At 41.5% G+C, this 24,473-nt stretch overlaps 4 long non-coding RNA genes across 5 annotated transcripts; 1 reads left to right on the top strand and 3 right to left on the bottom strand.

Annotated features, from left to right (window-relative positions):
• The first annotated feature begins 11,134 nt into the window (after positions 1-11,134).
• On the top strand, positions 11,135-13,618 carry LOC117423134 (uncharacterized). 2 transcript variants are annotated; one of them, XR_004547746.3, is made up of 4 exons: positions 11,135-11,594; positions 11,846-11,892; positions 12,182-12,330; positions 12,684-13,618. It is a non-coding gene; the product is annotated as an uncharacterized LOC117423134 (long non-coding RNA). The 2 variants fall into 2 exon arrangements; XR_009307574.1 differs by having other exon boundaries at positions 11,135-11,892.
• Positions 13,619-14,848: 1,230 nt separating this feature from the next.
• LOC117423227 (uncharacterized) lies at positions 14,849-16,555 on the bottom strand. The gene is made up of 4 exons (XR_004547757.3): positions 16,523-16,555; positions 16,088-16,193; positions 15,490-15,673; positions 14,849-14,975 (listed from the first exon to the last, which is right to left on the bottom strand). It is a non-coding gene; the product is annotated as an uncharacterized LOC117423227 (long non-coding RNA).
• A 296-nt stretch (positions 16,556-16,851) lies between these two features.
• On the bottom strand, positions 16,852-17,836 carry LOC117423323 (uncharacterized). Its single transcript, XR_004547771.3, has 3 exons — positions 17,739-17,836; positions 17,038-17,071; positions 16,852-16,933 (listed from the first exon to the last, which is right to left on the bottom strand). It is a non-coding gene; the product is annotated as an uncharacterized LOC117423323 (long non-coding RNA).
• A 180-nt stretch (positions 17,837-18,016) lies between these two features.
• Positions 18,017-22,540, bottom strand: LOC131697899 (uncharacterized). The gene is made up of 4 exons (XR_009307527.1): positions 22,344-22,540; positions 19,716-19,773; positions 19,350-19,436; positions 18,017-18,148 (listed from the first exon to the last, which is right to left on the bottom strand). It is a non-coding gene; the product is annotated as an uncharacterized LOC131697899 (long non-coding RNA).
• Positions 22,541-24,473: the final 1,933 nt, after the last annotated feature.

Here is a 24,473-nt window from a genome sequence, read left to right as displayed (position 1 = left end):
ATCTGTCTCCCTCCCTGCCCTGGCTCCCCATTGACTACCGCTTCAGCAACAGCCTCTGCACTGACTTTGCTTGTGCTAGACTCACAATCGTCGTCGCCTATGCTGTCGCTGTCTCCTTCTTCTGCTACTACTCTAGTTTGAACCGGGGCTGCAGCATCGTCCTCGTCATGGACTACTACATGCACGTTGTTGGCATTGGCACTACTAGCAGCACTACTACCGAATAAGTCGGTTAACTTCCTACATTTGGCTGCATCTGACTCAAGAGACATAAGCCCGATATATGCTCCTTGCAAAGGAGCCGGCTCTTTTGTACAGCGGTATCGGCGCTATGCTTCAGTGCGAGAGGTCCCAGGTTCGCGCCCGCCCTCCGCCTGTGTGTGGATTGCATCGCCCTGTGTGATGCACCTGCCTGTGGGAACCGAGATTGCTACAATATATATATAATATAAATTTCCCTCCTTATAAATTACTCTGGACTTACAGTGGACAGTGGCCTTTTATCACTGAGATGACATTATATTATAATTTTATGTGTATATCTATGTTGACAATAGAGAAGTCAAGAGAAAATATAGATTGAAACTAAACAAAAAAACTGACTCTTAAAAAGAGTTTTCATCAAATTTAAACATATCTGGAAATAAAACTTATATATCTAAAAATCTGTATTTTCTCTTGACTTCCCTACTACAAATGATCAGAAGTAAACAAGGCTCAGACTTTAAGTGTGTTTGAAAAGATAGTTGTGACAACTCTGCAGCCTGAAATGGAGACCAAAAGCTGCAGGACCAGTTTTTCATCTAACCAAGTGCTCAGCATTCCCTGCATAAACTAGTTTGTACTGCCTTGATCTGACTGCAACAGCTCAGGTTACACCAGGCTTGTTTCCCCAGAAAACAAAACTTAAAACTTACATTTGGCATTGTAATATATATATATATAAGAGTGGTAGTGTGGTGCCGTTAGCCTCCGGCATTTTCTTTCCCTTGGACAGAATTGGACACGCTCCGTAGTCAGGTGAGTAACTTTATTTACAATATTTACACAGACTTTTGCTTAAATCAAACGCATTGTGCTCTGTACAGGCCACTAACTAACTCACTTCTTCTTCCCTCTCTATACTATCTCTTGAGGACCAAGCTGCCACAGCCTCCGCCTGTACGGAGTCCATTTTAGGACATCCTCAGACCTTACCCCTCCTCAAGTCAATCCTCACCCCTCCTCAAGTCAATCCTCACCCCCTTAAGTTAATACTTTGTAGCGCCACCTTTTGCTGCGATTACAGCTGTAAGTCGCTTGGGGTATGTCTCTATCAGTTTTGCACATCGAGAGACTGAAATTTTTGCCCATTCCTCCTTGCAAAACAGCTCGAGCTCAGTGAGGTTGGATGGAGAGCATTTGTGAACAGCAGTTTTCAGTTCTTTCCACAGATTCTCGATTGGATTCAGGTCTGGACTTTGACTTGGCCATTCTAACACCTGGATATGTTTATTTGTGAACCATTCCATTGTAGATTTTGCTTTATGTTTTGGATCATTGTCTTGTTGGAAGACAAATCTCCGTCCCAGTCTCAGGTCTTTTGCAGACTCCATCAGGTTTTCTTCCAGAATGGTCCTGTATTTGGCTCCATCCATCTTCCCATCAATTTTAACCATCTTCCCTGTCCCTGCTGAAGAAAAGCAGGCCCAAACCATGATGCTGCCACCACCATGTTTGACAGTGGGGATGGTGTGTTCAGGGTGATGAGCTGTGTTGCTTTTACGCCAAACATAACGTTTTGCATTGTTGCCAAAAAGTTCGATTTTGGTTTCATCTGACCAGAGCACCTTCTTCCACATGTTTGGTGTGTCTCCCAGGTGGCTTGTGGCAAACTGTAAACGACACTTTTTATGGATATCTTTAAGAAATGGCTTTCTTCTTGCCACTCTTCCATAAAGGCCAGATTTGTGCAGTCTACGACTGATTGTTGTCCTATGGACAGAGTCTCCCACCTCAGCTGTAGATCTCTGCAGTTCATCCAGAGTGATCATGGGCCTCTTGGCTGCATCTCTGATCAGTCTTCTCCTTGTATGAGCTGAAAGTTTAGAGGGACGGCCAGGTCTTGGTAGATTTGCAGTGGTCTGATACTCCTTCCATTTCAATATTATCGCTTGCACAGTGCTCCTTGGGATGTTTAAAGCTTGGGAAATCTTTTTGTATCCAAATCCGGCTTTAAACTTCTCCACAACAGTATCTCGGACCTGCCTGGTGTGTTCCTTGTTCTTCATGATGCTCTCTGCGCTTTAAACGGACCTCTGAGACTATCACAGTGCAGGTGCATTTATACGGAGACTTGATTACACACAGGTGGATTCTATTTATCATCATTAGTCATTTAGGTCAACATTGGATCATTCAGAGATCCTCACTGAACTTCTGGAGAGAGTTTGCTGCACTGAAAGTAAAGGGGCTGAATAATTTTGCACGCCCAATTTTTCAGTTTTTTATTTGTTAAAAAAGTTTGAAATATCCAATAAATTTCGTTCCACTTCATGATTGTGTCCCACTTGTTGTTGATTCTTCACAAAAAATTACAGTTTCATATCTTTATGTTTGAAGCCTGAAATGTGGCAAAAGGTCGCAAAGTTCAAGGGGGCCGAATACTTTCGCAAGGCACTGTATATTTCGATAGGTTGCGGATGCAACCCCGGTTCCCTGAAAGAGAAAATAACCATCAAGGTATGGGACATTGCCGTCAGGCAGTAGGGATTGGCTGAGCTTTATGTCAAAGCTGCCGATAGGCCTCCGCGCAAGCTGCCGTGTAAGCCCGCCCCCTTGGGAGCTTACTATACGCAGCGCGCGGAGAGTCACTTCCTCTTTTGCCCTTCAGGCCGTGAAGGCCTCCAGAGCGACCTCGCTGCTTGATGGTTATTTTCTCTTTCAGGGAACCGGGGTTGCATCCGCAACCTATCGTTCCCTTTCAAGTCGAAAATAACCATCAAGGTATGGGAACAGTGTACCCAAGCCGTCGCGAGGGAGGATTCTCGGCAGTAGGACAGACTTACGTCATAACGCAACTGCGTAGGCAGTACATCTACACATATGCGGAGCTGCGCCTCAGCGTCTATGCTCGCAATGACACCTGTCCCAAGGTGGAATAGTCACACCATATTGTCACCTACTCTAGACGTCCGCAACCTGAGGCGCCATAGAGTGCAACACAGATGCTCCAAATGACGGAGCAGAGGATTCCAGCACATTTAGCCTGTAAAACCTCATGAAAGTATGCGGCGTAGCCCAACTGGCTGCCGCGCAAATATCAGACACCGGCACCCCTCGAAAGAGGGCCCAGGATGTCGCCATACCCCTGGTAGAATGCGCCTTCAACTGCCCTGGTGGTGGAAGGCCTGCAGATTCATACGCTAATTTAATAGCATCCACTATCCAGTGGGAAAGGCGCTGTTTAGACAGCGGCTGACCCAAAGATCTAGAACCATGGCATATGAACAACTGTTCTGTCTGCCTCACAGTCCTTGTACGGTCAATATAACACCTCAATGCCCTCACAGGGCAGAGCATGTGTAACCGCTCTTCCTCTGGGGAAGAAAAAGGAGGAGGATGGAACGCCATCAACTCGACTGACTGGTTCATGTGGAACGGGGATATAACCTTTGGTAAAAAGGCCGGATTAGGGCGCATGGAGACCTTAGAGCCGTCTCCTGCAAAACGAGTGCATGTAACTCGCTCACGCGTTTTGCTGATACTACAGCCAGCAAAAACGCAGTCTTAATAGATATGAGCTTCATATCCACGCTGTGGAGAGGCTCAAACGGTGCCTTGGCAAGGGCTTCTAGCACCACATCAAGGCTCCACGACGGTAAACTGGTCGTTCTTGGAGGCCGCAAGCGTCTTGCGCCTTTCAGAAACTGAGATGCCAAAAAATGGCAACCAGGTGATAACCCGTCAATGCGTACGTGGCAAGCCGAAATAGCGGCCAAATACACTTTAAGTGTAGAGGGAGACTTACCCTCGTCTAACAGCTTCTGCAGAAACTGTAATATCACTGCCATAGGGCAGGAGACCGGGTCATGGCCCTCAGCCAGACACCAACTCTGAAATAATTGCCACTTATACGTATATTGCGACCGAGTAGAGGGCGCTCTCGCACTCTGAATAGTGGATATAACCGCCGTCGAAAGCCCTAAGGCTGACAGGCGCTCCCGCTCAGGGGCCAAGCCCATAGCTGCATGAGCTTGGGGTTCGGATGCCATAGCCCTCCTTGGGCTTGGGACAACAGGTCCGCTTGCAGAGGGAGCTCCCTCGGGCGACCGTGCAACAACTGCACTAGACTCGGGAACCATATCCTCCGAGGCCACCGAGGAGCGATCAGAATCACTGTCGCTTGCTCTACCCTGACCTTCTCCAAGAAGGCGGGGAGCATCGAAATCGGTGGAAATGCGTACAGGAGCCCTGGCGGCCATTCGTGAGCCAGTGCATCGACTCCTAGGGGGCTGTCGAGGTCCTTCACCGAGAACCATAGGGGGCAGTGCATGGTCTCTCGCGAAGCGAAGAGATCGACTTGCGCTGTGCCGAACCAGTCCCAAATGCGCTCTACCACCCGATGGTGAAGACGCCATTCGCCCGCAAGAGGACCTCCTCTGGACAGGAGATCCGCTGCGTAATTGACTCTGCCCGGCAGATGAACTTGCACGCAGAGAGGCTAACCGCGGTTGAGCCCAGAGCAACAGCCGCGTTACCATCCGGTGAAGACCTAGGGACCGCAATCCGCCCTGGCGATTGATATACGCCACTACTGTGGTGTTGTCTGACCGCACTAACACGTGCTTGTCTAGAAGCACTGGCAAGAAGTGCCGAAGGGCGAGGTCCACTGCTCTGAGTTCTAGAGCGTTGATGTGGGCTGACCTCCAGGGTCCTGACCACACTCCACGGGTCCCTGTCCCGTTCCAGACTGCTCCCCAACCTTGGTTGGAAGCGTCGGTTGTGATAACTTCCCTTCGGAAGATGGGACCCAAGCGCACGCCCTGGCGGATGTTCGACTGAACTTTCCACCAGCGTAATGCTTCCCAGCAGGTTCGGGATACCCTCAGCCTGCGGTGCTTGTCTCTCCGCGGGTGCAACGCGAAGGCATTGAACCAGGCCTGCAGAGGTCTCTGGTGTAGTAAGCCCAAAGGAAGGGCTTGCGAGGCGGCAGCCATCAACCCCAGCATGCGCTGACAGAGCTCCATGCTGACTGTCTCTCTCAACCTGAATAGGGAGAGACACCGCTCTAATGAGGCAACTCTTTGTGTCGATAGGGTCGCTTCCATGGACACTGAGTCCAGATGCAGACCCAAAAACTCGGTCTGTTGGCTGGGCACGAGGCGGCTCTTGTCTGGATTGACCTTCAGACCTAGCCGCTGAAGATGGTCTGTAACCATCACTGTGTGCTGTGCCAACTGCTCCTTTGACTGCGCGCAGACGAGCCAGTCGTCCAGATAATTCAGCAGTCGAACGCCTTGAACCCGCAAGGGGGCTAAAATGGCGTCCATACACTTCGAAAAGGTTAGAGGAGCTAGAGACAGGCCGAATGGCAGGACACAAAACTCGTAGACCCTGCTCTGAAATGCGAAACGTAGGTACTTCCTGTGACCCGGACAGATGGGAACGTGAAAGTACGCATCTGTGAGGTCTACGGTGGTAAACCAGTCGCCCTGCCGGACAGACTGGACAATGTGCCTGTGCGTAAGCATCTTGAACGACAACACCCGTAGGTATTTGTTCAGTACACGCAGGTCTAGAATAGGGCGGAGCCCGCCGTCCTTCTTTGGCACAAGGAAGTATTTGGAGTAGAACCCCTGGTCGGTCAGAGCAGGTTCTACTAGTTGAATGGCACGCTTCTTGAGCAATGCCTGTATTTCTGCATTTAGAGCTGAGGACTGAACCGAGTCCTTCACTGCAGTTACCACCACTCCCCTGAAGGGGGGGGGGTTTAACCGGAATTGAAGGGTGTACCCGGTGAGTATAGTTTTGCGCACCCAGATGTCGTTGGTGCATTGTTGCCAGAACAGGAGCTGTGGAACAGTGTAGGGGTGGGTTAACGGCTGCCGGGGTTTCTCAGGGCTGCTTAGGCTGCGCTCGCTCACGAGGGGCCTGACCAGAGCCACGAGGGCGTGGTCTGCTACCTCCTCTGGGGCGCCACCCTCCGCGCTGCTGTCTTGCAAACGCGGGTTGGCTGCGTGCTGCAACCCCCGAAGGGGCGGTTTTACTGCCCTGTGGGTGCGCCTGCTGCTGCGGCGGCGCCCTGCGCCATTGGCGCTCCTGCGGCCGCCTTGGCTGGAAAGGCTTGCTTGGCCACATCTTAGCCAACTGCTGCGACGCCTCACGCGCCTTGACGGAGCGTTGCAGCATCTCCTCCACCGCTGGGCCAAACGTGTGCCCCGGGGATATAGGAGCATCTAGCAACGGGGCCTTATCAGGCTCCTGTACCCTGGCCTGTGAGAGCCATAGCTGCCTCCTTGCTACTACGAGGGAAGCAATGCTCCTGCCCTGTGCTCGCGCATTTAGCTGAGCCAGCCTGACCAAAAGCTGTGCAACTGCACCCAGCTCGGTTCTGAGCCCGACGGATGGGGACTCAGGCAGGTCGCGAATCAGCGCCGCCTGGTAGACTGTCAGGAGGCTGGCCACGTTGGACAGTCTAACTGCCTCTGTAGCCGCGGCATAACCCTTTTTTAGGTGGGCCTCCGTAATCCTACACTGCCTGTTAGGGCAGGAAGGGTCCTTAGCCAGCCCCGAAAGTGTCGGCGTCTTTACCAGATGTGTCTTGATGCCGTCTACCCCTTCGAGGGGAGCGGGAGTGCCTTCTCCGGCGAGGCGATCGAGATCTGGATCGCGACTCCCGACGGGGGCGAGCCCCGCGAGAGGAGGGGCTGCGGGAACGTTCCCGAGCACGCCTAATTGGAGACCTTTGACCAGCTGTAAGCTGGGAAGATGGGCTCATACGCTGAGACGTCGCCGGCAGCGACACGATAGACGATGGTGGGGCCAAGACGGTGTGGGACGAGCCCGAGGATGGGGAACGACCTCCCACCGCCTTCCTAGCTCTCTGGCGCAGGGTGCTTGTTTGAAACCCCGCACATAGCTGGCAGTATGCCCTGTCTGCCAGGGCAGATGCCGCATGGTCCGGCCCTAAACATGCGACGCAGTCCTCGTGAGGGTCGCTGGCAGGCAACTTGGCCTGACAGGTCACACAACGGTGGAACCCAGACATATTGACGTCAATCACGAAGAGCCGAGGTGCGCGCGTCGAGCGCCGAAGCGCTGGGCACCAAGCGTCAAGCACCTGAAGTGCGTGCGTCGAGCGCCGCCGCGTCGAGCGCCGAGGCGTCGAGGGTGCGTGCGTCGAGCACCGAGCGCCGAAGCGTCGAGCACCGAGGTGCGTGCGTCGACGTCAAGGGTGCGCGCGTTGAGGCGTCGAGCGCCGAAGCGTCGAGCGTCGAAGCGTCGAGCGTCGAGCGTCGAGCGCGTGCGTCGAGCGTCGAGGGTGCGTGCGTCGAGGCGCCAAACGGCGAGCACCGAGCACCGAGCGTCGAGCGTCGAGCACCGAGCGTCGAGCACCGAGGTGCGTCGAGGGTGCGTGCACCGAGCGTCGAGGGTGCGTGCGTCGAGGCGCCAAGCGCCGAGCACCGAGCGTCGATCGCCGAAGCGTCGAGCGTCGAGCACCGAGCGTCGAGCACCGAGGTGCGTCGAGGGTGCGTGCACCGAGCGTCGAGCACCGACGTTGATGGAACGTGCACCGAGCGCCGAGCACCGAGCGCCGAAGCGTCGAGCACTGAGCCCCAAGTGCAGAAGCACTAAGCACCAAGCGCGGAAGCGCTGCACAAAGCGCCGAAGCGCTGCACCAAGCGCACAAGCGCTGACACCAAAAGCGCCGGAGCGCGAGCGCCGAAGCGCGAGTACCGAGCGTGGAACGCTAGCACAGACGCCTAAGCGTCAGCTGACCCGCCAAGCGGAGATGCAAAGTGCTGGTACAGTGTCTGATGCTGTGCAATACCTACCTGAAGGTGCTGGGGATTTTGCACGTTGGTGGTTGTCTTCCTCTGTATAGTGAAGGGAAAACATTTTTTTTTTTCTTTTTTTTTTGTGGACACTGCAGAAGGAAAGGGAGTGTAGTGCAATACCACGTGGCGGGAACGCGCCGCGGGGGGGGACACTGCAGAGCAGACTACCCGCACACACACACGGTTAGCCTAAGCTAGACCGAGGATGCAATTGCGCGTGGCCAAGGCCAACGCAACACGCGTCCGACACACAATGTAAATATATATAACAATATAATTACACAAAAAATATAATATATATAGAATATATATATACAAAAAACCCACACAGTAATAATAATTAAGAACAGAGGAAAGACGGGGAGACCACGAAGAACGCAATGCCGAAGCAAAGCGAAAAGGAATATATAATGTAAACACAAAATATATCCTAAAATAATACAATTACACAATAATAATAATAATAACTGAAATAAACTCGGAGAAGGGGATAAACCAGCTTCTCAAGCCTAAGCTTAGTGAGTACAATCAGTTAAAATAGCTCTAAGTCCTACCGCTACTGATGCTGAAGGCAAAAGAGGAAGTGACTCTCCGCGCGCTGCGTATAGTAAGCTCCCAAGGGGGCGGGCTTACATGGCAGCTTGCGCGGAGGCCTATCGGCAGCTTTGACATAAAGCTCAGCCAATCCCTACTGCCTGACGGCAATGTCCCATACCTTGATGGTTATTTTCGACTTGAAAGGGAACTTATCTTACTTTTGTGCATAATATATTAATTAACTCTTTTATATATTTGAGTTATCAACAAGGTTTTTGAAAGGACATTTATACTACAAACTAAGATTAACACTTAAATTTGTGATCGGTCATATGATTTGTATCAACACACGTTTATTTATATACAGTTTACCATCTCATTTTGATATAACAGGTTAGTGAAAATACAGTATGTTTGTTTTAAGTAAATACAGTTAATACTACAGTGCAAACTTTCACCTACCACTAATCAATAATCATTCACCTTCAACAAAAAAAATAATAAAATGTAATCTTTAATATTTCAACACTCCCCCTAAGGTTAATATGTCAGTTACAATCTTCTTCTGTTTCACCTATGTAATTAATGCCAACCTTAAGTTATGTTTACTGTTTTAAGTGAAAGGCATCTGAGAAGAATTCTTAAAGCACTGGGATTGAGGCGAAGAAGTGATCACAGACCACTGCATGCAATACGTCGGGCTATAGAGGTATTCAATAGATTTCCTAGCTATCCCTTTGTAATAAAAACAACCTTTAAACTGTGATTTACCAAACAAATTATTTTAATTGTATGTGTGTGTGTGTATATATATATAGTGTGAATCTTGGGGAGGCCTTCATCCAGCAGTGGATTGAAAAAGGCTGAAGATGATGATGATGATATATAATGTAATTTCACTCTATATTCCAGAATGAACTTAAACATTGGTCACCAGCCAAAGGTATTCGAGCAATGCACAGGAGAATAAGGGACGGAAAGGGTCTCCGGCCTTGCTACAGGTATTTATCATTTTCTGTACATTGATAGATAGCTCCCTGATAAATACTTACGTTGGGATCTTTTTGTTATTTTTCCTTTTTTTTACACATAATGGTACTTATTCAATTATGTCTCAAAAGAGTTTGATTTCTTTGCTTTAGATATAATTAATGAAGAATGAAGCAAACATTATGAAACACACACACATATATACACATACATATATGTACATACATTGCCCTAACAAAATATTTGATGGTACGAAATATTAGAGAATACCCTTAATAGCGGGTAGGACTACCTCCAGCTGCAATTACAGCTGTTAGGGGTATTCTCTAATATGTCGTAGTCTCTAATATTTAGTTAGGGCACTGTATAATGTATATAAATAACCTTATTTTTTATAGAGATGATGTCCATGAATTCATGAGAGAGCTGGATGGTAGCGGTCTTGTGAGACGTCGTGCAGGGAGAAAAAGAATAGAAAGGAGGAATTACTTTTAGTCACTGACCCAATGACAGCTGGCATATAGATGGTAAGTACTGAGTATCATATTATAAGTAGGATATATAACAAAGAAGCTAAAAGAACATTGAATCAATTTTTTTTGTATTCATGTTGCAGGAAATGATAAACTAAGGTTTTATGGAATTTGGATTCACATTTGCATTGATGGGTATGTGAAAATAATAAATATACATGTAGATCAAAGACAGAAGTGCTTTGACAATGAGTACAACAAAATCAGCTTTAAAACACATGCTGTAAAATAACTTTTTTCATTTTGTTGTCTCTATGATTTTCTATCTCTACCTTTATTTAAACATTAATGTAACCACTTATATTTTTTAAATCTTTGATAAAAATCTTTTGTATGTATCCATCCATGCATCTATCTATAATCTATCAATCTATCTTAATGTAATTTATGTTTTTTTTAACTCTTTATACAAATAGGTTTTCTCGGTATCTGATCTGGATTAAAGCAGGAACCTCAAACCGTAAACAGAACTTTATTGCAAGATATTTTCTGGATGCAGTTTCAGCGTTAAATGGTTTGTATTACATTAAGGCCTAATAGCTTCATAAAAGACAGACAATAAGCTTATTTGCTGATCACAGATAAATGTAATCTTATTTGTGTGGCTGTTCTTTCATTAATTATGAAAAAGTGTATGATAAAAGAAACAAACACCAAAATAACGTGTTAAAAATATAAATTATTTTGATTAAAGGAAAAAAATATTGAAAGGTGTAACATACAGCATAAGGGTTAAAAATGTCCAACATTGTAGTTCTTAGCAATACCTTTCTTATATAACTTTTAAAATGCTTTAACTTGTTTTGAAGGTTGCCCCAGGCTCATGAGAGCAGACAGAGGGCAGGAGAACACCACAGTGGCACTCATGCAGATGGCATTCAGATACCGACATGAAGATTCATTATCAGGTGAAAACAGCTTTCGATTTGGAAAGTCTGTTCATAATCAGGCAAGTTTCTTTTTTTTTTTGAGAATAAAAATTTAAGAAAAAAAATTACAAAGAGAAGGGAAAATACAATTAAGAAGATAGAAAAAAATACAATTAAGAAGATAGAAAAAAATACAATTAAGAAGATAGAAAAAAATGCAATTAAGATAGAAATGTTTTTGTTAGCAACATGTTGTTGCTTCAAAGTCATAATTTGTAATTTAGTTTATATTCACTATTGACTAGATCAAATACAGGTACAGGTTGTCCAACTGTATAAATTGTAAACAAATTATGCATTTTAAAGAGCTGTATTGAGGGCACGCTCACAGGAAAGCTTAGAGAGCGGCATTTGAAAGACCCCAACCTCGTCTTTCTATAGATACACAGCATGTAGGGTTGTCTTTTACAATGCCTGAGTAAAAAGGCTTCGAACATGAACCCGTCGGCGTGTTCAATAACATGGGGGCGGCCCTAATAGTGTTAAACCTTTTCATACAGAGGGCTGAGTGCTTCAATGGTGCCTTAAAAAAGTCCTGGATAAACAAATGGCAGAACCATTTTGAGGTACACATTTCAATTGTATAATGTATTATACCATGTTTTATTCAAGGGCCCTAATACATGGTACTTGTAAGAGTATATTTTGTTATTTTACTAGTTGTTTTAATGCGTTAGTCATACATTACCAGCTGTCCTATCCCCCCATCCCCATTTTTTTAGTAAGAAACTGTCTTTGCATAAATGCAAAATCAGATTTATTGTTATTACTATTAATATTGTCAACAAGTTTTATGGCACTTTATTTTCTTAAATAGGCCATGGTGCTGTCTGAGATACTTGATCTGCAAAATCCAATTCATATGTAAGTATTTTCTTTGTTAATATTCTTGCCTTATTTTGAAAATTACAAATGTAATGTTTAAATGCCTCACACTGAACATTGACAAAAAAATAAATATATCGTGACAGCAACCAGCTTTTGCAATTTTAGATCTTTCCATGACCAATTTAGGGATATTGACATTATATATATATATATATATATATATATATATATATATATATATATATATATATATATATATATATAAAGGTAATGGTATGTGAAAACATTTTAAAGTGTACATTTTATTAATAACTATCTTTAACAGCCATTGCTTGCAGTTTTCCTACCTTTCTCTGATCCAAAATGAACTGACTGTAGAACAAAAGGAATGGAACCAACACAAAATCAGGAAACAGAATAATGCTGCAGGTCCCTTTGGGAAACCAGAGGTCTTGTACATTGCACCACCCACAGGTACTTTTTAGATGCATTGTATATACCGTAGTAAATATTGTTGTAGTTTTAAACAATAAAGAATATAATTTAACATTGAATTAATTGTTATGGTTGTAATAAGAAACAATCTGTGGTTGAAGTTAGAACTGTCTTAAAAATGATATAATGCTATTGATTTGTTTAGTGGTAACTAACAAGTGCATTGTCATTAACTAGATTGTTATTTGAACATAAGCAGGAAACAAGAATGCTTCAATTTACTTAGAAAGTGATTGTGTATGTGTTTACTGCAGATTACCATTAACTTTATTATTTGGAAATTGGGAACACTACCATTAAATGCCATTCACATTGTTTTTTTTTTTCTCTAGGCACAACAAACATGCTGTGTTCTGTTGATGATGACCTTCTCACGTATGCTGATCGATTCACATGCACTGAAGAAGAGCCATTGTCTGTTGCGAATGCTGCATTTAGGCAGATTTGTGAGTCAGTGCTTGAGCATGCAAACTACTGTGGGCATTCAACAGTTGAAGAAGCCACAGCTTCTTATATGTTGTTGAGCACAAGAATAGTGTTGGCTGTAGAAAACTTAAATAGACCAGCTCCATTAACATTTTCTGAAGCATGTGCATGCTATGACAGACTTGCCCTGGAGGGATGGAATTAATGTTAAGCATTATCTCCAGCCAATGTAAGCCATTCATACCTGACTTTTTTTTTTTTTTTAATTAAGTTCATGAACAGACCATTTGTTTCATAAATGGTTCACTTTTCTCTACTGCACAAACTACAACTTCTTCGCTCTGTATTGACTTTGAAAGGTGCTTTAAGACAACTGTGTAAGACCGGCAGCTGTATAAATGAATGTCCTCCGAGATTGTGAGCTCCCACTATTTCTAGTAAATAAAGAAAACATCACAAGTCATTTCCCTTGTTCAACAGATTCATTTATTTTTGTATAAGATAACTTGTATTCCGCGTTTTACAATTTTGTTGGATGTAAGTAAATACTTCCAGAACAAAATACAGCTTGATTAAATATTCCATATGCATTTCAAATTCTGTTCAAATTATTTGCAAAAGTTTTATTAAAAAAAACACAAATTTCTTAAACAACTCAAGAATCCTTAATGTTTAAAACTTTTTTTTTCATTATCCTGTAGATTAAAGAGAAAGTATCAGGGTTTTTAAAAAACAGAGTTATCACTCCCCACGTTGCTACAGCTGTTAACACACCTGCAACTTTAACCTTCATTGTTAACATTCTGACAAGAACTATGTAGTGGAGAGCATGAACAAAAAAACCCCACTAAAAGTAAGTTACCATTGTTTTCATAGGTAGTGCAGAATGTAAAGGGACCGTTATCAAATTACCACTTAAAACCACAACGTTGCTCTAAATTGATGATGTCTAAACCCTTAAAGATTTGAACAACCTCAGAAACAGGAGGTCGAAGATCAGAACTGTAGTTCAGACAGGGGCAAACAATTGTTTTCTGGGGAGAGTTAAAGCTAGATAGGCCATGGGGCACGGCCTCTGTCAAAAGCAGCCTACTAAGCTCTCTGCAGTTGTTTACATTCCACGGATAACAGCCAGTAAAGAGCTCTAGGAACGTTGCACCCAAAGACCACACATCAGATTTCACGCTTGGCTGCATGAAGTTGATCATGCATTCAGGCGCCATGTACAGGGCTGTTCCACCCTGAGGACCTGCTACCTGTGCAACAGTTCTGCTTCCAAGTCTTAGAGACACCGAATCTCGAACATTAGCAAGCCCCCAGTCTGTAAGAAGTGCTTTCTTTGAACGTTGCTCTACCTACAAAACATATGTACAGCATGTCAGAAGTTAAGGTTACATTACTACTGAACTGTTAGATAATCTGGGTTAATACACGCACATTATTTAAAAGGTGCAAAGATGTGTTAAGTCTAACTTTACAAGTAAAACATGTATACAAAAAATAAATAGGCACATAAATAGTTAGCGAGAATCATAATCAATATTTTACAGGCGTATACCGTTTATTTATTGAATATATTGCACCTTTTTATGCTGATCAGAATCAATACACTTTAGTAGTCCAGCCTTTTGAGATGGTGCTCACCATGAAATGGTAGTCAGCAAATTATATATGTAACAATTTTACCAGGGCAAAATTTCAAAATGGGACGCATCTCTCATTATTATTTTTCAGCAGATGTGATACTGACAGTGCCTACTGACGTTTTATTATACATTTTTAAATATTTGCTATTAAATCAATGAACACTTGCCAGAATATTTGCTGGTTTGATATCCTGATGTATTATATTCTTTGAATGAATGTACTCAACAGCAAGAGCTACTTCTAGTCCAATGTAGCATTGCTCTTCTTCATTCAACTGAAGGGGAAAAATAAAACATCATGAATACTTTTCTTGCATTATAGTATAGTACCTATAACATGTAGAGGGAGTTCAAGATTAAATTAATATAAATTGTGTCAGATAAAAATTAGGGTTGCTGAGAACTGTATGATAAAATACCTTGAAATTTGCATAATCTCCATGAAGCACTTTCTCTAAACTTGTTCCATGGATGTATTCATTTGCAATGAGAATTGCTCTATCAGTCTTAGAAACAGCCATCACCCTGGCTATGTGAGGATGGGAAAGCCTTCTGTAAGAGAAAAATTAAACCCACCAGACAAAAGTTGAACTTGCATGTTGTCAGAGTAAAAATAAATAAATAAATAAAATAGGAATCATAAGATGCAGACCCCACCTCCTTGCCTGCCACATTGATTTCTGGCATGACCTTGAAGTTTCTAGGATCATATCCTGTGTGGTGATTCTTTCATGGTGAGTCCATATATACAAAATGAAACGGTCTGGATCTACGGTCTAATTTTAAGATACTGGGCCATCAAAAGAGTTAATTTGCCCTACAATTTAACATGTGGAAGTGGTTTCTATGACATTACTACAATATTAGATATCGTCACCACAAATTAATCTGTTGTTCCCTAGCACACTAACCATCCCACCAAATTTAAATCAAATCCATTCAATGGTTTGAGCTATTTTGTTTACTAATACTGATAACTTAATACTACATCCTACAGTCTCCTGTAGGCAGGGTAAAAATAATTAAACAAAGCCTTATGAGAAAAGAAATAGGAGGCCATACTCACGTGCAGACGAGAATCTCATGTGTTATGTCATTCAGAGATCCTTGAATGGGGATTTTTTTAATGGCAGCAACTGTCCCCTGGTAGGATCCCCTGTACACAGTTCCAAAGTTACCACTACCAATCACATAGTCTTCATAGACTTTAATTTGCTCTTCACCTACATAGGGAAGCCTAGGCATGTAAACTGAAAGACAAAAATCAAGAACGGTTTCTCAGATCAAAGTTAATTTGCTTGCAGTTACAAGATATCTTACTTAAACTGATCACCAATTATGCTTCTAAAACAATAAAAGGTAAAAGGAATACTTTAGGTCAGGGGTGCCCAATCCTGGTCCTGGAGGGACGATGTCCCTCCTGGCTTTTGTTGCAACTGTGCCCTAAATTACTTAATTGGACCAATCAAGCCCTTATTAGAAGCTTAATTGGTCCAATTAATCAATTTAGTGTACAGTTTGAACAAAAACCAGGAGGGCATCGGCCCTCCAGGACCAGGATTGGGCACCCCTGCTTTAGGTAATGGATTATACTTAATGTTTAAGTAACTGGTGTATGTTACAATACATACAATTAAAATCTCTGGAAGATTTACTGTACATACGAGAATTAATATCCAGTTCTGTTGCACTACTGGAAGGTTGAGGCTGTAGCATCTGGTTGGGTACTGCAGAAGCAGCTTCAGCTCCCTTTGGTCGATCAGGAGCAATCTGGTGGTTTAATAAAGACAAATTAAATGTTACAATACGAGAAAGGTATCTAGAAACAAAAAAGTCAAACACACAGACTACTCTATAGTCAAGTCTTATTGCTTTCAAAGAAGTAGCATACATTTTATTTTTTTTAAACAACTCTATTGCAGTAGATTAACTTTCTGGATGAAACTGAAATCGTAATGTGATATTACAGGAAGATTCAGAAATGCAGATATGCAAGATAAATTACATGAAGCTCAGTTTTAATAAGATTTTTTTTTTAAAAGATGTATTTATTAGTAGATCATGTTTAATTTCAAATATATTGCTACCATTGAACATACCTCACAGAGACTTTCAGAAAACGTCAGATCTTCTGAAATAATAAATTAAAACAATTAAGTCTGGACAAAAGAAATGCATATATATATATATATATATATATATATATATATATATATATATTAGACACACACACACTATATTCAATGTAGTACAAAATGTCTTACCAAATTGGACGTCTTCACAATCCACAACCTATAAATGAAATGTTCGTAAAAGAAAATATCCATGATTATGAGAATAAAGATGTAAATTTCATGTTTCTGGTAAATTAATAAAAGATCAATATCCACTGCTGGCACTATTCAGGAATGGAATAATTGTTGTCTTGATACAATGATTAAAATGTGTGTTTTGAAGAAATGCAATACTTGCCTCTTCCACATAGTTTGTTTTGCGGTTCCTTTTTTGTTCTGCAATATACCAGTAAATAAATCTGTCACACCACATTCAACTAATACATAAAAGTACATTATTTAGTGGGGGGGGGGGGGGGGTTGTTTGTTTGTTTTTTTACCTGCAATTGAGTGTTCCAAACCGCTAACTTCTTCCTAGAATAAAGAATAAAAATTATATTGGACCAAAATATTAAATGTATCCTAACGTGATTATGCTCACCACATCATAATGTATTCACAAAGGTAGATAGTAATGTCAATGCTTGAAGATCATTTTCGAATAAATGCATAAATGTTACGATGACAGCTTTGTAGTGCTGACGATGGACTATTCTGTAGTCCTGTCAGGTCTTGTATCAGGGATGCACAACTCCAGTCCTGGAGAGCCACAGTGTTTTTAGATTTGCATTCCAACTGAACGCTACTACCTAATTCATCTTATCATTGGCTTGACAAACTGAAAACTTTTTCCCGATTCATAAATTATTGGTTTAAACAAACTTATAAAATCTACTCTGGGACCAAGATTGGACACCCATGTCCCTTAAACAACAGTACCAAAATATCTTTACTGTCTTCCCTACCATTTCTTCAGTCTCATAGCTCTCCCTGCTCTGGTCACTGTCTGCCTCTACAGAAATAACAATTGACGACATATGAATGTATAGGTGTGGATTTGGTTTGTATATCGAAGATAGGCACATATGTAATATACAAATTGAACAAACTACTGAGACCACATGCACATTTTAGTATAATGAATTTAGAAGAATTAACAAGCGCAATTACTTATTTTCTGTTAATTATAAAGTTTAGGTACCTATGGGTCTGCGTCCAATGTAGAAGGTTTTTTTCCAGACATCCTTAATCTCACTAAGGCTTGCATGTTCCTTTTCAAAATCCTCTATAGGCCACCGAGTACCATCTGCATGGCAAAGAGTGATTGTTCCTTCTTTCATTTGTGGATTATTCCACAAGGCTTCTTTAGCCATTAGAATGATGCCGTTGTACCCATCAGTCTCTTGCATCAGAAGTCTGGGAGGCTCTTCTTCCATGATGACCTTGATGTACTTTCCCCCCGGTTTTTTGTTCGTTCTTTCCACTCCATAGGTCTAACCCTAACCTTTAGTACTTTTCTTTCTTCCTTTTTTAAAGGATATTGTTTCTTTTTTATTGGTAGACTTTTGCTGTGTAGTGCCTTTTTCATTTCTGCAAAGACACTTGCTGCATCTGTAAAATATTTGTGATTTAGAGGGGGAATACATTGTAAATTTAATAGTTTAACACCTGACCAGACATTTTAAAACAAAATTTGAAGTATCTGCATTTGGTTTTGTAATTTAAATATTTTGAACTACAAGTATTTGCGTTTGTATTTAATGTTTTTAAAATAATTTGCCATGTGTATTTATCAAGTTTAGACATGTTAATCACACCTCTATCAATTGCTATTTATTCAACTCAATCAAATTCACCTGTTCATGATCTTCTCAACCTCTGAATTCGCAATTACATGCATTACATCCCAAGTCTGCACTTTGATGGATAGGTTTTTTTTTTTTTTTTTTTTTTTTTTAATTATGTAGAACTCCAAGCTGTATATAAATATCACCTATTCCGTTTCCCCAAAATTGTGACTCCATATTGTGCCCTTGTACATTCATTATTATTAATGTATCTTCAGATTAACTTTGAAGGAAACCGTATCATAATTGTGAGTTATAAAGAATAAAAAGGTGTCCAGTCTCTGAGCCACCTCATGCGTTTCCCATACAACATCAGGTCATAATAAAAGGATGACTGGATGACTGGGAGAATTGGTCGCAATACATATAGTCGTCACTATGAACAATGAAAATGTTTTACATTCATGCAAAAAGCTGTTCGGAAAATATTTATTTTTGGCATCCGTACAAAAGATGAGTATTAAAAAAAGAGTCTGGAGAAAGATGCCAAAGAGACACTGCCTAGGTAATGCTTTCTAGTTTTTTTTTGTTTCTTTAGGTTTCTATTAAGAAGATAGGTTAGACACATTTTTATTTGGGAAGATGGCAAATAAACTAATAAAAATAAAACTAATTGCATTTTTAATTTTATTTTTATTATAGTTTATTTGCCATCTTCCCAAATAAAAATTTATTAAACACCCATCTTCCCAATAAAAACACATAGAAAGCAGTGATCTGGTAGCTACATAGGGTTTATTTGTCAACTTAATATATTTAACATTATTAAATGTGGTAAAACAATTGTCGTTGGATTGTTTGCACTGCCATCTACAGTCCGGAGGATTAATTACATACAGTACAACCAATCATCCCGACCTTCCTTTTAGTAAGAACTTGCACTGATAGGAACACAGCCCCCTTTAAGATATTACTTTTCAAGCTTTAACACAATTTATAAGAGGCCTGAAATGACTCATAATTACCTTGGCATTTACTGACGACGTCTGACTGCGATGTCCTTTTCAACAGGGCTTTCACGCGTGTATCAAACCCATTGTCTGTCAGTATTCCTATATGTACAACAATCACAAATTAAATCAAATGTGCAGTTTACAATAATGTAATTACTGATGTAGGATTGTAATGGAAAACGTTGTTGTTAGCAAGGAGTGTGCAGAGCTGAAAAACCAAGTCGACAGTCGTCTTAAGTTAGCTACCACAAAATGCTCGTGCTATGAATTTAATTAAAAAACAGAGTTAGCTTTTGCAACAGAACTGCAGACAATACTAATAACTTAAAATGAGTGCAACATTAAATATCTAGAAATGCTAAATACATCTTATACTACCTTCTTTTAATTCGTTCTTCAGCTGATCATACTGATCATTGTAGTCTGCCATATTCCACTGGGGAAAAAAAAAGATATATAATTACTAATTCGCTAAAACCGGAACATGGAAGCCAATGGAAGCCCATTTCTGGCACAAATAAAAAAATAAATACATTTTAAAATTACATTATAAGTTCGACATACTATCTCATTATTTTGAATTAGTATCACCTTATTTTGATTTACTATCTCCTTATTTTGACTTCACTATCTCATAAGCATACATAATTAAGATTATTAGAAAAATTAAATAAAACGCAAACATGTATTCATGTATGCCAACTTAGAAAATCCTAGATGGCTGCGAGAAAAAAATAGTACATTTTATTTAAAAATATATATTTTTGTACAGTTAAATCTCTTTTTGTATTCAAAGGCTTGCTTAATTTATAGCAAGATTGGTCATTATTAGCAACGCATCTTAGATTTTAGTTGATTAAATTCATAAACCCACCCTATTATATACAATGTTAGAAATAAAACGTTTTCAAAGTTCAAACTACTCCTTTTACGATAAAATGTAATTATAATACTAAGGATTATGAAGAAAGAGTTATTGGTGTATGTTTTCATTTAAAGGATACGGTTCTGGTTTTCCATCATCTGATTTTCAACACTGCAAAACACCAGCAACCTATATTATAAAAGTAATTAAAAAATGTGAAAAAAGATACGTAGTTTCTTTAACGTATTTTCAAATTAACGTACAACACATTGAACTGCACTAACTCACGCTGTCCTATTAAGGTACGTTTGTGTACGTATATTAATATAGGCCTATTTAATTTGTGTATTTTTTTTTTTTTTTTTTTTTAATTGTTCTAGTGCTCACCGGTCTCTCGAGCAAGTGAAACTGCACTGCTAAACTTCTGTCCAGCTATTCCAGTAACCGTAAAAAGGGTGAGGGGATAGTATGGCTTGAAGTGGTCTGACGATTGACTCGAGGAGGGGTGAGGATTGACTCGAGGAGGGGTGAGGATTGACTCGAGGAGGGGTGATGATTGACTCGAGGAGGTCTGACGATTGACTCGAGGAGGGGTGACGATTGACTCGAGGAGGTCTGACGATTGACTCGAGGAGGGGTGAGGATTGACTCGAGGAGGGGTGAGGATTGACTCGAGGAGGTCTGACGATTGACTCGAGGAGGGGTGACGATTGACTCGAGGAGGGGTGGCGATTGACTCGAGGAGGGGTGACGATTGACTCGAGGAGGTCTGACGATTGACTCGAGGAGGTCTGACGATTGACTCGAGGAGGGGTGAGGATTGACTCGAGGAGGGGTGACGATTGACTCGAGGAGGTCTGACGAATGACTCGAGGAGGGGTGAGGATTGACTCGAGGAGGTCTGACGATTGACTCGAGGAGGGGTGGCGATTGACTCGAGGAGGGGTGACGATTGACTCGAGGAGGGGTGGCGATTGACTCGAGGAGGGGTGAGGATTGACTCGAGGAGGGGTTGACGATTGACTCGAGGAGGTCTGACGATTGACTCGAGGAGGGGTGAGGATTGACTCGAGGAGGTCTGACGATTGACTCGAGGAGGGGTGAGGTCTGATGTCTGACGATTGACTCGAGGAGGGGTGAGGATTGACTTGAGGAGGGGTAAGGTTTGATGATGTCCTAAAATGGACACTGTACGACTGTAGCACGTCTGGATTTTACACTGCCAGTATGCAGACGAAGGTGTCTCCTCCAGGTGGAGTATCTAGGAACACAGGTAAGTTGAATATGGGCTCCCTCTGGTGGAGTGAGCTGGGAACACAGGTGAGTTGAATATGGGCTCCCTCTGGTGGAGTGAGCTGGGAACACAGGTGAGTTGAATATGGGCTCCCTCTGGTGGAGTGAGCTGGGAACACAGGTGAGTTGAATATGGGCTCCCTCTGGTGGAGTGAGCTGGGAACACAGGTAAGTTGGGCATAGACTCCCTCTGTTGGAGTGATCCGGGAACACAGATAAGCTGGGTACAGGCTCCCTCTGTCAGAGTTATCCAGGAATACAGGTAAGTTGGGTACAGGCTCCCTCTGTTAATCGCCTGGAACACAGACAAACAGACAACAACAACTCTCCTTGTAGGGACAGGTGAGTATGGTACTGCTGCCACCACCGACGTATCCCAGGATGTCTGCGTGATGCAGCTTTCTTCCTTGTCAGAACAGCGGGGTACTGGCAACCACACAGTAACGGCTGGATTTAAACAAATCAGTCCCGGACAGTAAATAAACAATTTGTAATCCCACAGTCCTGTGTCTGCGTTTCTTGTTTTCTTAAGCACCTTCACAACAAGTTGCAGTTCGCTGCTCCTGCAGATAATAAACATAAGAGTACCCTTACACAGTCCCAGGTTTGTTTCTCCTTCGTATACTCTTAACCATTCAGCACAGCTTACTCTCTCTGCGCAGATCAAATGCTCAAATATATATATAGCGTATGACGACTATTTGGCAGAATAACAAAACAGTCATAACACAAAAACAACACGAATATCAAATAAAAGCGAAACAAACAAAAAGCCGCCTCAGCAAGAGGTTACACGTAGAAAGCTATACTTTTTAAGACTGACTAAAACTGAGAAGTCACGTACTTACTATTCTTAGGCAAGAAGGTACTGAAAAGCAAATAGACCAAGGGCTTGGTCAGGCAGGACAATCCAACGGTGTTCCCCACGAACCCCCGATTGTTCTGCCTGGCTTCCTTTTCAAATCCAGTGACCCCGCCTCTCCAATTTATGCTGAGCTTCGCCATTCCTTAAAGGCGTCGCTGTCCTTCACAACATATATATATATATATATATAATGTAAAACACCCTAACAATGCATCAATTACAGAAGCATTGGTCTCTCTACTCAAAGCATTTTACACAAATTTGCTATTATTGACACTTTTTCTAAAAGGAATAAAATGTAAGAAGTCACAGCACATATGCTTAATATGTATAGATGTTGTGTATGAGGAAATCGTACTTCATAACTTGCATTTTATGTCAACATTTACAGCTCTAAAAAAAATGATGCTAATACAAAATGTGCAAAAAATGCTTTGAGTATAGAGGCCATTGAATATACCTCACTGTACCAATATACATCAGTGTTTTCTAAATTTCACATTAGCTACAGATCATTATTATGATTTATTTCTTAGCAGACGCCCCTATCCAGGACGACTTACAATTGTTACAAGATATCACATTATTTTTACATACAATAAAAACATGTTTTTTTTACACATTATTTTCATCCAATCTCAGTGTAGATACACTGATGTATATTAATTGTAGGTTATTAATCTTGTTGTAATTTGCTCTTTGTATTTCAGTTACATATAACAGCAGTGAAAGGAGGAGTGTTGCCTGAGGTGAAACGGTGTACCCAGTGCTGCAGATTGTACCACTGTCCATTTTGCCAGCCAAGCAAATATAAACCCAATAAACACCACCATTTAAAAAAACACTTGGATGTCCATCTAAAGGGTGCAGTGCAGTGTGATGGTTTGTTATTTAATGGTTTTTACATGTAACATTGTTGAAGGTTGTTTAATATATTTAGTGAACAATATGCATTTCAAGTAAAATAGTGTGCATAAAGTAATTAATACTTATTGTTTACATATGTTTATTTAAATGTTTATAGAGTGCTCAGGAATACTCACTTGCAAATACAGTAGGCTCCAAAATTATTCATACCCTTTATTCAGAGTAAATGAAATGGGGGAATTAAATTAAAATTTGACCCACCAGCGAATCGCAAAGTCAGAATTTAATTTATGATAAATCAAACTGCTATTAAGTACATATTTCTAATTTGGTTTTTGTGGATGGGTCTAAATGTTGGTTTTAAAATATCAACAAATATCAAAATATCCAAACTGCATTATATATTTGTAATAAAGTTATTTGTTTTGCAATTTTGATCTCCTTGTTTGTTTTCATAGTACTTTTGACAGGAAAGCAGGACTTCAATCAAAACAGATAAATAAGTGCTTTTAAATTAAAAAAAAAAAAAAAACCTTCAGACAACTGTGAATGAATGACTGTGTAACATCTACTTTGTCAGGGGTGCAGAACTCTGGGGCAAGAAGGTTTTCATTTTTTGATCCCCCTGAGGCCTTCATTACCTGATTTGAATTAATTTACTTAACTGGACAAGTTTACCCTTTTATTTGTTCTTAAGCAGTTGGAGATTTACAGACAGCTACAAAAACCTGCTGGACTGACTGAGATTCTAGAGGAGCCGAACTGTGCACCACTAAATGTATATATTATACTTGATGTGGGATTTTGACAATTTATGTGTGGGAAAATTAAACACGTTCAGTCCAAATGTTAATTAATCGGAGAACATGTGCATGTCAATAAATGCATTATTATTATTATTATTATTATTATTATTATTATTTATTTCTTAGCAGACGCCCTTATCCAGGGCGACTTACAATTATACATTATTTCACATTATACAGATATCACATTATTTTACATACAATTACCCATTTATACAGTTGGGTTTTTACTGGAGCAATCTAGGTAAAGTACCTTGCTCAAGGGTACAACAGCAGTGTCCCCCACTGGGGATTGAACCCACAACCCTCCGGTCAAGAGTCCAGAGCCCTAACCACTACTCCACACTGCTGCCCTGTATTATTACAAATATTACCCATCCATCCATCATCAATAACCTCTTCATCCAATACAGGGTCAGGGTGAGCTGGAGCTTAACCCA

This window comes from Acipenser ruthenus, chromosome 17 (assembly GCF_902713425.1).
Source record: "Acipenser ruthenus chromosome 17, fAciRut3.2 maternal haplotype, whole genome shotgun sequence".
Taxonomy (NCBI): domain Eukaryota; kingdom Metazoa; phylum Chordata; class Actinopteri; order Acipenseriformes; family Acipenseridae; genus Acipenser; species Acipenser ruthenus.
The sequence above is the reverse complement of the archived record's forward strand: the minus strand, read 5'-3'. Positions and strand labels throughout refer to the sequence as shown.